General features: G+C 43.4%; 1 protein-coding gene across 1 annotated transcript in view; it reads left to right on the plus strand.

Moving 5' to 3' along the window:
- DLGAP4 (DLG associated protein 4) overlaps window positions 1-14762 on the plus strand; it is a 1552488-nt gene that overhangs the window by 1378438 nt on the left and 159288 nt on the right. The window lies entirely within an intron of this gene.

Here is a 14762-nt window from a genome sequence, read left to right on the forward strand (position 1 = left end):
ACAAGTAAGGTTCACTTTTTTCCATTTTTTTATATTTTTTTATACACCAACGCAGACTGAAATACATTGAGTCCCATTTCAGGTATTTTTAAATTCATAAAAAATAATAATTATGGGTCTTCATTTTTTCAATTACGCCATTCAAGACTCCAAGGCCAATAGTTGATGAAATCAACAATTAGAGAGAGTTAAAACAGAGACGAGTTTTTATAATGGAGCTTTAAAAACTGCACATTTGAACAAATGTTCGTCCTACAAATCTGTTTCATGAGTGTGCATTGCTGTATCATGTATGATTAGAGTGCGTGTCCCACTGTACTTGTTAGTATAAATTGAGAAAATGTAAAATTAAACATGGATATATACAGATAAAAGGAGCAAAACTAAGTATGGATAAATACATATGTAAAATGTCAACAAATGATTTAAACTAGGAATCCTAATCAGCATTGTTGCAAAAGCAATAATTTCAAAAACCTGTAATGCAGCCCCTGAGTTTCTGGTACCCGCGGTGTCTGTCACTCTGGGGGTGGGGGACATCCCATCCCTTCACCTGGCAACTCATAATGAAGGTCCAAGAGATATGGCATCTTTAGCTTATGGTAAGTTCTTATACATGTACCTTAAAATATTATCTTCCTCCTCCTTGTTGTCCTCTTTCTGGTTCTCATATTCCACCTGATCCTTGCAAGATCTTTAGATTATTTTTCAGTATCTGATCGAAGAGTGAGGGGTTTTCTGTATACAGCTCTAGGATTCTGCACCATGTCAGGACCTTATTTTGAAATTGGAAAGCAAAGAGGAACTGTCCGCCCTCATGCAAAGGAATAGAAAAGAATGCTTGGCTGAGGTAAATGATCACAAACCACTCAGCATAGCAGGGTAGTTTAAAGAGTATCACAGCAGGACTCGGTACTACAGGACAACATGGGAAGACAATATTATTTACCTTTCTCAGGTCCTGCAACATTCTCCACTTTTTGTTTGGTTAATGCAAACCCATTAAAGGTGAATTGCAAGGGCCTCCTAATATCTCTTTTAAGGCGCGTTGCTCTAACATGGACTGAATTATGGTAGTAATACCAGCCACCAACAATAGTAAGTGGTTGTACTTTGCATTCTGTTTATTATTCCCACTGGGTGCAACATCTTTGATCAGGCCAATGCATTTGCAGTTTAATCCCGAACTTCCTCTTGGATGGAGTCCTTTAAGTCAGCTTGTAAATCTTCCTTTACCAAACCGAGAATAGTTCAAGAACTGACTTCTGTGTGATCAGTTTGAAGTCTATATTCTATTGTGTGTCTAAGCTCAACACCATCCAATTGTACAATAGATCCCTGCCCAATAGATTGCCTTGACTTGAATCACATATCACAAACTAATGGTCCTCTTCAAGCATACAACTTGCCTCCCCTCTCAGGCACCGTCATTGTGATTGTTCGACTTTTCATCCTTGGCGTGGTCTCCCTTAACTTTTTGCCTCTGTTTACAGGTTGTTGATGTGTGCTGGACTCTGTTTTTGTTACTCTGGGCACTTTACCACTGCTAAACAGTGCTAAAGTGCAAGTCTCCTTTACAAAATATGTATATAATTGGCTTATCCATGACTGGCATATTTGATTTACTAGTAAGTCCCTAGTAAAGTGCACTAGAGGTGCCCAGCGCCTGTACACCAAATGCTGCTAGTGGGCCTGCAGCACTGGTTGTGCCACCCGCATAAGTAGCTCTGTAATCATGTCTCAGACCTGCCACTGCAGTGTCTGTGTGTGCAGTTCTAAACTGTAAATTCGACTTGGCAAGTGTACCCACTTGCCAGGCCTAAGCCTTCCCTTTTCTTACATGTAAGGCACCCCTAAGGTAGGCCCTAGGTAGCCCCAAGGGAAGGGTGCAGTGCATGGTTAAGGTAGGACGTAGAGTAATGTGTTTTATAAGTCCTGACAGTGAAATATTGCTAAATTAGTTTTTCACTGTTGCACGGTCTGTCCTTCTCATAGGTTAACATGGGGGCTACATTAAAATCTGATTAAAGTGTAAATTCCCTGTGGGAGAGGATGGACATGTGGAGTTTGGGGTCTCTGAGCTCACAATTTAAAAATACATCTTTTAGTAAAGTTGATTTTAAGACTGTGGGGGTCATTGGCGGTCCAACGACCGCGGAAGCACCGCCAACAGGCTGGCGGTGCTTCTGGGGCCATTCTGACCGCGGCGGTACAGCCGCGGTCAGAAAAGGGAAACCGGCGGTTTCCCGCCGTTTTCCTGCGGCCCCAGGGAATCCTCCACGGCGGTGCTGCAAGCAGCGCCGCCATGGGGATTCCGACTACTTTCCCGCCATCCTGTTTCTGGCGGTTTTCACCGCCAGAAACAGGATGGCGGGAACGGGTGTTGTGGGGCCCCTGCAGTGCCCATGCCACTGGCATGGGCACTGCAGGGGCCCCCTAACAGGGCCCCATTGAGATTTTCAGTGTCTGCTTGGCAGACACTGAAAATCGCGACGGGTGCAACTGCACCCGTCGCACACCAGCAACTCCGCCGGCTCCATTCGGAGCCGGCTTCCTCGTTGCTGGGGCTTTCCCGCTGGGCGGGCGTGCGGCCTTTTGGCAGTCGCCCGCCAGCCCAGCGGGAAAGTCAGAATGACCGCCGCAGTCTTTTGACCGCGGTACGGTCTTCTGCCGGCTTCCGCCGCCCGCGAGGGTCAGAATGGCCCACTGTGTGTTTAAAAATGCCACCTTTAGAACGTGAGCATTTTCTTGCTTATACCATTTCTGTGACTCTGCCTGTTTGTGGATTCCCTGTCTGGGTCAGCTTAACAGTTGGGCTGGTTGCACCTCACACTGGACAGTGGAACAAAAGGAGCTGGGGTGTAGTCTGCATTTCCTGATGAGCCATATGTGCTAGGATGGAGGGGAGGAGTTGTCACTCACACCTGAAAGGGCTGTGCCTGCCCTCACACAATGCAGTCTCCAGCCCCCTGGTGTGTGTCTGGGGCCTGGCCTGTGCAAGGCTGGATTTCACAATCCAGAGAGACTTTCCTTTGAAGTAAGCCTACTTCAAAGGACAAAATGTGTATAAGAAGGGCACCCAAAGCCACAGATTTTAGAACACTTCTGGAAACCAAAAGGAACCTCTGCCTGGAGAAGAGCTGAAGAGCTGAGGAAGAAGAGCTGCCCTGCCTGTGCTTTGTGGAGCTATCCTGCAGTTGCTGCTTCTGCCAGAGTGAGAGGGCAAAGACTGGACTTTGTGTGCCATTCCATCTTGTGAAGATCTCCAAGGGCTTGATTTAGAGTTTGCCTCCTGTTGTTAGTAGTCTCAGGGACAGCAAGACTTCTCTCTGCCAGCACCTGGAGTCTCGGGAGAGACTCCTACCCTGCCAAGTGGTGCCCATCCAGTTCCTGGGACCCTGAAAGAAAAAGCTGGCAGCCTAAGAGGAAGACATCCACGCACTGACCACAGTGCGGGGAAAAGATCAACGCGACTCCGATCTGTGGCTGAAAAATCGACGCGCCGCCGGCTTCGTGGCTGAAAATCGACGCTCGCCTGCAACGCGACCAGAAGATCGACGCCCGGAGCAGGGGAAACGACGCGTAGCATCGCTGACGGAGGCTGGTGAGATTGCAACCCGTGCTGCATGGTTTTTGGATCATCAATTGTATTGAATAAACAGAGACTTTCAAGTGTTACAGTATTTGAGGGTAATTTATTTGTGTACTTTTATAACATCATTTTATCTTTCCTCAATATTTCAAGAATGACATGCTTGTAGGTAAATAGTTAAGTTAATATTTACCTATTGTATAGATAACTTTTTGAGCGATAGAATAAAAACAGAGACTCATAAGCATCTAATCAAACAACTTATATAAAAACTATGCAATGACATATGAGCATGTTAAGTATAGAATAATATTATCCATATATATATATATATATATATATATCTCCATATATATATATGCAAAATATACATTTGCTAAACAGGCCTAAAGAGTATGTATATATTTTAAGATAAAATAGTTATTATACATATTTGTACAAAGAAATACACATATCTAGATATATACATATAATCAAATTACATATAATCAAATTATAAATGTGTACATACACAGGGACATGCAGTTTATTGCTGTTTGAATGTGGTGGTTTTGTAGGAAAGAGCCAACTCTCGAGTAGTCTTCTTAAGATAAGATAGTTATCCGTGGAGCTTATATTTTGGGGTATTGAATTCCATAGCTTGGCCACTTTAGCAGAGAAAGATGTACCTCCTATTGTTTTTTTCTTGTATAGTGGAGTGCCAATCTTAAGCGGAGGTTTCTTTGTGGATTGTGTTTGTTGATTTTATTCCTGAAGAAAAGTGGTCCTGTTCCTTGTATTGCTGTGTGGGTGATACAAAGAAGCTTGAAGGTGGATCTTCTGGCAACCGGTAACCAATGTAGGGCCCTCAAGGCAAGGGAGATGTGGGTGTGTGGCTTTACATGTGGGAGTAGTCTGACAGCACAGTTCTGAATGCTTTGTTGATTTTCCATAGTAGACAGAGATGATCCATGGTCGAAGCCATAGGCGTAATCTAGTTTTGACAGTACAAGTGATAGCAGCCCGGACCTAATGTGGACATCCGGGGTGCTGGAAGATGTCTTGCCGAAGTTTCATGATAATGAAGCTTAATCTTGCTAATTTGTCCACTGAGGCATTCATTCTTAACTTGGAGTCCATGATAATTCCACTATTTCTAACTTTTTTAGTTACTTTAGGAGGTGGTCCCAGATCGTCAGGTCAGGCGCAGAGTGGGTCTTAATTTTTCCGGTCGCCATGAGTGAGTATTTCCGTTTTGGAAGCATTCAGTTTGAGTTGGCTCCATGTCATCCACTGATCAGCGCTCTGAGGCAACTAAAGATTTGTGAGTTTTTAATGTCTTTGGGGCATTCTAGTTAAACAAGCATTTGTGTGTGATTTGCATATTTGTAGCATGCAAGTTGAGATTTATTGATCATTGCTGGTAATGATTTCATGTAGCTGTTGAAAAGCATGGGTGAGATGATTGAGCCTAGAGGGAAGCTCTGCTTTTGTGAAGTAGGGTTTGGATGAGAAAACGAGTATGGATGTAATCTGTTTTGTATTAAAGGTAGGTGTGATCCAGTCGAGAGCAGTCCCCTCTATGCCAGCTTTGTAGAGTCTTTATATTAGGGTGTCATGGTCAACTGTGTCAAAAGCAGCTGAGAGGTGCAAGAGAAGTAGTGCAGAAACTCCATTGTGGTCTAATGTGCTTTTAAGATCATCCTTGATGGTGATGGGGGCAACTCTCAATAGGGCAGCAACAATTTCCTTATAACTTGACACTGATTGCAAGACCTCTGATATTAATAACTGGAAATCCAGGGAAGTCCCTAATTATGAGTCTGTGGATCGCAAAAATGCAGAAGGTTAAATCAATTGAAAACCTCTACGAGTTTAGAAATGGGTCTATAAAGAGATTCTTCAAAATATGAAAATTCTGGGATGTCTGAAGTGGCACACTTTTTCCTATCTGCAGACTTCTTTAAATGTCCTTATTATTTTTCCTTTTTTTGAGTTTGGCTTATCAAATCAATATTCAGATCTGAAATTTGATTATATTACGAATTAAATATGTACTTATTGCTTACATCTCAAAAATAAAAAATGAATTAAAATACAAAAAAGCTTAACTTCTTACCATCCCACCACGCACAGATCAGACCGAAATTATTGTTCCAGCCCAGTGTGTACCACCAACCTTGCTGTGGCCTCCTCTAAAATCAATTGTGTTTCTTATTGCACCGCCAAGACAGAGCTGCAAGTCTACGGTTTGAAGCTGACTTCTGGTGTGTGAACATGGATTTGAATTCTGACGATGTCAGCTAACCCTGTATCCTCCGGAGATGGATACATAGGGTCTGATTAAGACCTTGGCGGAGAGGATTACTCCGTCCTAAACGTGACGGATATCGCATGATATTCTATGGAACTTGTAAAACTGAGGATGGTATATCCATCACATTTGGGACAAAGTAATCCCTTCTGCCAAGGTCGTAACCAGGCCCATATTGTTCAGCGATAGGAAAGCCAGCAGTTACAACAGAAATCCAGCTACAATCGCAGCATCACTTACAAATCCCAAAACCATTCTGAGCAGACCAATCCATACTCAATGAGCCTAGCAACACATAATGTGCCTCCTCCATTTCTACAGACCTCGGGCAGAGGATGCAACCAACCGCTGTGCATGTTAAAAATTTGGCACTTTTAAAATGGGGATGGTCTTTTAAAACACCGCTATCTGCTATATAGTGTAGGTGGAACCAGTGGCAGTTTATAGCAGAAATAAGTTGTGTGCAGAGCTGTACAGGACGTGTGTGTGAAATGGCTTGATAGCAGGGCTGTAAACTACTGGTGGATTACATGGTACATGAACACATATGCAGTGGACTGTTTACTTGTACGTACAAGGGTGAAAAAAATAAAGGGTTTTTTTCTGAGCTGCTGCTAACTTCCTCCATTGAAGTCTGCGGTGACAAACTGATGGGCTTGCTTGTTACTTCAACCAACTGCTTCTGTTACACAACTGATAATTCCCTACTTGTGTGCTTTATTGGATATCACTTTATATCACCAGGTCAGCAATGGATCAAAAACATAGAAGCATGTTTGGCCACACATGGACATCAGAGAGTTGTAGATTACCAAACCTTTAGCAGATTAGCAAAGTTGCAAACTCAAGTTATTCAAATTGGTCATAAATCAAGTAACTGATGATGGTCAGTGCAAGTTTCAAGTTTATGTTTATTGACTCGGTTAATTAAAACCATTGCAATTCCAAAATGCATAATAATATAAATACTTTGCCTACTCATTATGTTAATAAAGACCCATAATAAAAACATAAAAGCTTATTTGAAACTAAAACATATCATGGTAAAGAGCAGTGCATAGCTAAAATGTTCTCCACTAATTCCAACCTTGGTCTTGAACTTAACTTTAGGACTTTCTTACTCCCTTATGAACACTATAATAGTAGATGAGGAAAGCTGAGTGAGAATCCTAAGTAGTACTTAGGGCTGTTTCCTGGCTGTACGCAATCAAATGCTGCCTTTAGATCAATAAAGCATGCAAGTAGCCTTTTTTTCTTAAGCCAGGCTTTGTTTCCCAGCAGGGCCAGGGCTGCCAGGTTGGTGGAAGCACCCATACCAGCTCTGAAATCTGTCTGGCATTGTGGAATTAACTGTCTGTCATGAATCCATTCTGCTAGTGTTGCAGTAGGCAGGATGCGTAGAGTTTTGCTTCCATGTCTATCAATGCTATTAGCCTGTAGTTTGAAGGATTTGCGGGATTACCTGCTTTGTATATAGGGTGAATAATGCTGCCTTTCCATGCATCTGGGAGACCCGTAGTGCCTCGGAGCTCATTAAAAAGCAGCGCCAAATAATACTCCCAGAATGAAGGATCTCCTCTAAACAAGGGGTTTGGAATACCGTTCTGACCAGCTGCCCCTTCCATTTTTAGTTTCTTGATAAAGCTTGTCAGCATTTCTATGTCAATGGTCATTAGTGCGTGCTTTCCTTCGTTTCCGTTTAAAGTTAAGTCTGTTTGCGTTGTCACTCTGAAGCCATAATTAATCTTGCTTAAGTCACTGGCTATCTGTGAGGCCTCTTCCTTCGCATGGTGCTCTGGGAGTGAGAACATTGTCTGTATGTGGGCTTCCCATGTGGCTGCATCGATGCCTGCATTTGTGTGTTGGTTTTGTCCCTTACTTAGTCCGTTTATTAGTTCCCAGAACTTTTTGTTATTTTTCTGTTTGTTGGACATGAGCAGCTTGGTCCACAGATCCTCGTGATAACTCTGTTTTGCCATCCAGCAGTTTTTCTTATATTTGGCTCTTAATTCAGAAAGCCTTGTGTCGTCAGATTTCCTCCCCCAGTGTACGTCCTTTAGGACTTTTTTGATTCTCTAGAGACTTGATTTTTCAGATTGCGCATTGTCCTGTTGAACCATGGCTTTTCTTATTGCGACTCTTGACTTTGTTTTTTGACTCTATGGCCGAAATTGGGAGACTTTTTTGATGGAAAATGTATTTATTAAAGAATCACACAAGTGCATCCAAGCGACCACTCGTTCTCCTTGGGGGTGGTCTTCTAGTTCCTGCACTCTTAGTGATTCTTTTAGCTCTTTAGTTGTGCCTGTACTGTGGTACACTTCTTCCATTACTTTGTCGAGGCTCGGCCCCTTCCATTTCAGTTTTTTTGTATCATAAGTCACTGGGGCTGAAATTATGATATCGGCAGTGGGGAGCTGATTCCATTAATTCTGGATCTTAATAAGTTGTGGAAAGTGATCGCTATCTGTGTGTTGTTGAATCCTATATGCTGAAACCAGTGGCAATGCGGTTTTGTTTATTAATGTAAAGTCGATGTTGGATTATTTTGTGCCACTTGAAAAGGTTACTTGTGCGGATGAGGCGTCCTCAGGGAGAGGCGTCAGGCAGCGCAATCCCAGGGTTTCAAACTTTATATATGTGCATGTTCCATTAGGGTGTTTTGAGCTGCCTTTTCTCAAATCAAGGTTGAAATCGCCAGACTGAATGAGGATTGTGTCCTTATTTTGTTTCTGCAGTATTTTTAGAATACTGGTCAATGTTTCCACTGTTTTGGATTTTGTTAGGGTGTACGTATACGTTGATCAATAGTAAAGTTCTGTTGTTGCCTGATGGCGCCCAATGTTCCAATTTTATTGGTAGCAGCCAGTCAATTCCCAGGTCGATCTGTTTGATCACCCAGTTGATTTTTGTGGAGCAATACGTTGTGAGGCCCCCCTTGGGGTGTCCATGTTTTTGAGGTTGTTTTGCAGAGACGTCTATCCCAGAATAACCCGAAATTTGTATCTGCTCCATGCATCATGTTTCCTGCAACATGATGATTTCAAACTGCTGAAAGAAACTCAGAGCCACCCAGTCGGTAACCAGATTTTTTAAACTGTGAGTGTTCCAGGAGCAAATGTGGATATATTCTGGGTTTTCGTCAGGACCATTTGTAATTGTTATTTAAATTTTGCCTTCCAGCCTGTTTGACTGTTGAGGGAGTCCCAATGAAGATCGGTTGGTGCATGCCAGGATGGAACGTGCTTTGGTGCTTTACAATTGTAACGTGGTCCCAACTGCTTAGGGAGGTTTCTACTCCCACTGCCCCTTTTAAGATTGAGCCGCCCTTCTTTTGCTGCGGTACCAGAAGGTTAGGGTATCTGAGCGGTTCTAGTTTTTGCAGGACGATGCCCCATGCACTAAACGTGTCTTGATGTGCTAGAATTTGGTCAATATTGGCAGACGTGGCCCAGGATATCAGCGTTGCCTCTTTATCTTTATTGTTTGGATGTGGAGTGAACTCCACAGTCATCAATTCTGTTGTTGAAATGTGAGCCAGGGGCAAAATCGCATTTATTAACTTCAGTATGATGCCTCTATTTAGAATGTCAAAACCCCCCTTCGAATTGTAGCAAGGAATGAAAAGTAATTTGTCTTCCTCTGAGGCTGTATTGTCCTGCGTTATCTGGTGTCCTGGGATTCTTTTTTTGTGCCACGCTGTTTGTGCAATCACCTGACCAAGGATGGTAACCATGATCTAAAATCTGTTTGTTGTTGCCTGCAGGTTGATTTGTTACGGTCATGTTGTGTGCGGAGCTTGTGCATTGAGGATTATGTTCCCAGGGTTTGCCAGTTTCCTGCCTGTCAGTAGACCACTGAGTTCCCTGTTCTGCGCACTGTCTGATGATTGTTCTATTTCCCTGGAATTCTCTTAAGGCTGTCTCTCCGTGCAAAAGGCTGCTACCCTGCTTGTTGCTGGAACGGGGTTTTTTCGGAGACTGTTGCTGTGATGTTGATTGATTAACCAAAGTGCTTGGTTCGCCCATAGAATTGTCCTCGCTGGCTGGCCCTTCTGCCCTGATCTGTCTAGATGGGAAGATCTTGTTTCTGTTTTCAGTGATTTCTGATTCCTTGGACTGCGTGCCATTTGATTTAGCAAACGATTTCCATATACAGTTTTGGTGGACCCCCTTTGTTTTTTGCTGTGCCTTCCTTTTTCGTTTCTTTTCCCGTTTCATAAGGGATGATTCCTCCACTATTGAATTGTTGGGAATGAAGTCCTTCGATCCACCCGTGAGGGCTCCCATTTCTTGTGTACTAAGGAATGATCTGCCCTTTGTGTTGCTCTGAGACATTCCCTGTCCGGATAAATGAATATCCTTGATATTATTGCTTTCCTCAGGGGATATCTTTGCGTTTTGTGGGTTATCCTTCTTCGTTTGTTTTTTGGGGATCTTCTCGCCACAACTACTGAGATGCTCTTCAATTCTAAGGGTCTGGATTTTTACCTCTTTCAAGATGTTGTTTAGGATATCCAGGGATCTTTGTGAGTTATCGCCTGTGATGGAGCACTGACATGTCACCTGCTGAGTGTATGAATGGGTTTGAGCCCTCTTTATCAGATCATTCAAGGATTGTAGCTTGTTGTCGATGCTCACAATGTGGATGGCCAGGATGTTGAGTAAATCTACCTGAGTGTCTTGCTTATCTGCTTGAAATTGGATGGCTGCTGATATTGCGTCCATTGTTGCTAGCAAGGCCTTCCACGAGTCTCCAGATGTTGATAGTTCTACATTTGCTTCAGCCCCCGTTGTGTGGTCTAGTGAGTCTTCAAGTTCCTCTAGTTGCTCTGGTTGCTCCATTGCCATGACAGCTGAGGATACATGTGTGTTGAATGTTGTTGTAGTTGTTATATTACAAGATGAGAGATTTTTTCGTGGTGAGCTTGTACTACAGGTAGATCTCGTTTTTGTTTTGTAGTTTGCAAACTGAGTGCCCTGAGGTGTATCTGAAAGGTCTATCAGCGGAAATTCCTCAATTATGATACAGTCTGTGTCGTTCACTACTTGCAAGGTTTGTTTGGAAAAAGGAGTGCAGCACAGACTCTCACCCCAGTTGTTCCAGTTACTGAGATTTAAAATGGAAAAAGTATCATCTAGGTAACATTTGTGAATTTCTGCGGTGATCGTTAAGCCGGTTTTATTTGGCTGGGGAATTGGTATGATGGTTTTTCCCCAATCCATACAGGTCCTTTTGATGTCCTGCGTGGTCTTCACGTCAGCTGCACATGTTGTCTCAGAGTCGCCGGCAGGAGCTATACCCATTAAGGCGCTGGTGGGATTTGATTCCTTCTTAGTGAGCAAGAAGTCTGTGCTTTTGTATCCTGCTTTTTTCCCCTTGATTGGAGATTTGCAAGGCGATTTCTTAAATTGTGCTGGGTTTGGGGGTACTTTCCTTTCGGTAGATTTATTTTTTTGCTCGTGCTGGCCTTCCCCTGGTGAGCCTTGCCTTTGCCTCTTTACTGCTTTTTTCCTTCCACGTGTTAATGTCATCCTTGCTGCCACCCCTGGGTTGACAGACAATATCTGAGTGCTTTCGACTGGTGATTGATTTTAGATTGTGTGTGAGCTAATCGCGCAAAAGCCTCTCCTTCCCCACTTCAATCCAATCCTGGTTGCACGAATTGGCTTAGCGAGGAAGAGAGCTGAGTGGAATCAGGCAGCTCCGAACTAGCGGGAAAGTCCGGAGAAGAAAGGGACCTCGGGCAGCAGGTGACTTGTGCGATTCTGCTCCTCGCTGGCAGCAGTTTGTGGATTTCTTTTCTGGCTCGGGCTGCGCTTCGTGCCCCCCCCCCCCCAAGTAGGATGCAGCGGAACCGGCGGATCCCCGCGGCCCTGCCCCTCTGTGATCCTGTCCCGCAATCGGTCCCAGGGTGCTGGAGGAAGAGGCAGGCTCGGCGGTCCACGCATGGAGCACAATTCGGGCAAAGACACCGAGCAGCACTGCGACTCTCGCAGTGAGAAGGAGCCGCGCGCCTCGGGAAAGAAGCCCAAAACAGCCCAGCCTTTAGGACAATCCCAGGCACCCTTGGCTGGGGTGGGAGTGGGTTCTAACTCGCGGGGTGGGAGTGGGTTCTAACTCGCGGGGCGGGGGCCAGTGACGATCGGTTCCTGACCGGGAAAGAGAGTACATCAATTGCAGCCCCGGGGGTCTGCGCGGCGCTGGTCGTGTAGGCCCCCGACGTGAGAAAGGTAGCTGCGGGGAGCAGAGCCTAGTCCGGCAGCGGCTCCTCCTGTGGATGGCTCACGGCCCCCCTCCTGCCCGGCGCCCCCCGCGTGGCTCTGGCAAGTCTGGGAGTCCGTGGTGCCCAGCGATCTTGGGCTGCGGGTGCGTTGTCTCTTGACCGGGGTGCCGCTGCTCGGACCTGGCTTCACTAGAGGCGGCGAGGAATCAGACCGGAAGACAGGCTAGTCAGCCCGGAAGTCAGGCGTCAGGGCAATCTCACGTAACTCGCGATGCTACGTTTCGTTAGGAGGATTAGCAAAGTTGCAAATTCAAGTTATTCAAATTGGTCATAAATCAAGTAACTGATGATGGTCAGTGCAATTCATAGCAATTCAAATACAGCAAATACAAAGACAGACTATTTAAAGTAGCCAACTGCAAATCAAGTAAGTTTCAGTTTCTGCTGAAGGGAAACTCTCTAACGCTCAGCTAAGAAAATCAAATAAATGAAGGTAATTGGAGCAGAAAGTCTCAGCAATTAAGGCTTCTAAACGGCCAAATAAAATGAAGATACAGGCAGATAAGGTGAAAGGACTTTCTTGAGAGTTTAACTCTGCACATGAGCAAAGTCTCAACAGGGTGGAAAAAGACATCCACTCAGAAAGGACATCTCTGAATTTAACTAGCTAAGCAAAGTACAATTAAAACATACAAGTTCCCAATAGTTTGAAACACTCCCCATAGTTCCCAGAAAAAAAGGTAACCAATCAGACTTAAGTATTAGTGATAATATGCTTGCAGTCTCCTTCCCAGACAATGGAAGTGTTCATCTGCCTGGCCTTCAAGAGATATCTTGTGACATGATGGTACATAGCAGTCAGGTTGTCCAATGTACATGTGTGGAAAATCACTATTCATTCTCTATGAAACACATTCTGATAATCTTTTCTCAAAGAAACTGAAAAACTGAACAATTAATTCAAACTACTGCAGCTTGGAGATTAGATCCTGGAATGATAGGATCGGGAGACAGAATGCATTTTCAATGTTAGAGTGAGTTGGTAACTGTGACCTACATTAACCTGGCTTACTTAACATGAACACATGCTATGATCCGCTACAATGTGAAAATCATACTTTATATAACCAACCTGAAAAATTGTGAATGTCACCATAAGCACAACAACCGCCTTTATCGTAGTACACCTATATATTATTTTTTTAATGAACCAAAATAAAAGTTTTACCAGTCCTGCACGTAAATATTAATTTACTTTTAAAGCACTCATTGCTTATTAAATATTTTAGTGCACAATATCACAAATTTAGCTTTTGCCTACTGGAAAGCTTTTAGCAGTCTGGCAAAATAAAACCTCTTGGAGACTACCAAAAACTTAGTGGTATTACACCCAGCCTACTGGTTACCATTGGCTTTAATGTTACTCTCATTTGCTTGCTTTTACTTGATGGATTGTGTACCTGTTCTAGTGTTTGCCTCTCCCTGTGGCATATCCTCTTTACCATCCCTTTGACACTTCATTTCTTCCACGTGTCAATTTTGGTGGTGGCCAACAGGAATTTTAACACTTTGATGCCAGTGCTATCAAGGAAACATCCATCTTCTCACTTCACAAGTTCTTGAGCTAAACTATGACAGATGCAGGTTTCAAATTGTCTGACCTCTGTATGTAATAGGTATGCATAAACTATAAGGTCAGATATGTTTGTCTATATGAGATATTAGACTAATAATACTGTAGTATTTAATAAATGTATATTACCATCTAAAAAAATGGCTTGAAAGTACTACAAATGAGGCCCCACATGCTGCTGCCCCATGGCAGGCAGTTTATAAAAGTTGACTTGGCAATTTCATTTGGCTATGGTTGAATTTGGGTGTTGAACACAGTGGTTGAAAGGGGCGGAATCAGGGGGCCATGGCGTACCCATACTTTTTTAATTTAAGAAAAACAGTTCCCCTACTTTTTGTGAAAAGATAACCGCACCAGGACAGTTAATTTCAAACAGGTGAAACGCTTTAGCTGAAGGTTAATGCTGGTAGTCTCGTGTGCCATGAAACCAAGGGAGGGTCAGACAGCTAAATAAGCCATTTTGCCAGGGTGCCTGCTTGCATGAAAGAAATTTAACTGTGCACAGATGGTTAATCTGCAAATGTAAAGGGTGCTGGGAAGCTGGCAATGGCTTTAATTGATGGAATTACCTAAAGCTTCCTGGTGACAAAGATTTGTTTTTTAGGAGTGGTATTGCAAGGGAAATACCAAGTGTGTGCTTTTAAAAAACAAGTATGGAAAAAAATGCACTATATGGTATTGGCATTAATAAATCTATATTTTGGAAGCAGTTATTTTATCTTAAACTCTTCTGAAGTAGCCTATCTTAAACTGTGTGTAATGTACGTTTAAAATAATGACTTGCATATTCACAGTGCTTTCTGTGGCAGACTGGGACCATATACCACTAAGCATACAAAGGTCACTGTTCTCCACTGCACCATGCAGGTAACATTACTGTGGCTATTGGATAACACACACACAGACCTCTGCAGTGCATTAACTATTTAGAGATTTCATAAATGTGCGATAGTGCATTTCCCACTTATTAACTTTTCATTTGAGCTGTTTTACTTGATATGCAGTTACCTGAAGGTGA

This window comes from Pleurodeles waltl, chromosome 7 (assembly GCF_031143425.1).
Source record: "Pleurodeles waltl isolate 20211129_DDA chromosome 7, aPleWal1.hap1.20221129, whole genome shotgun sequence".
Classification (NCBI taxonomy): domain Eukaryota; kingdom Metazoa; phylum Chordata; class Amphibia; order Caudata; family Salamandridae; genus Pleurodeles; species Pleurodeles waltl.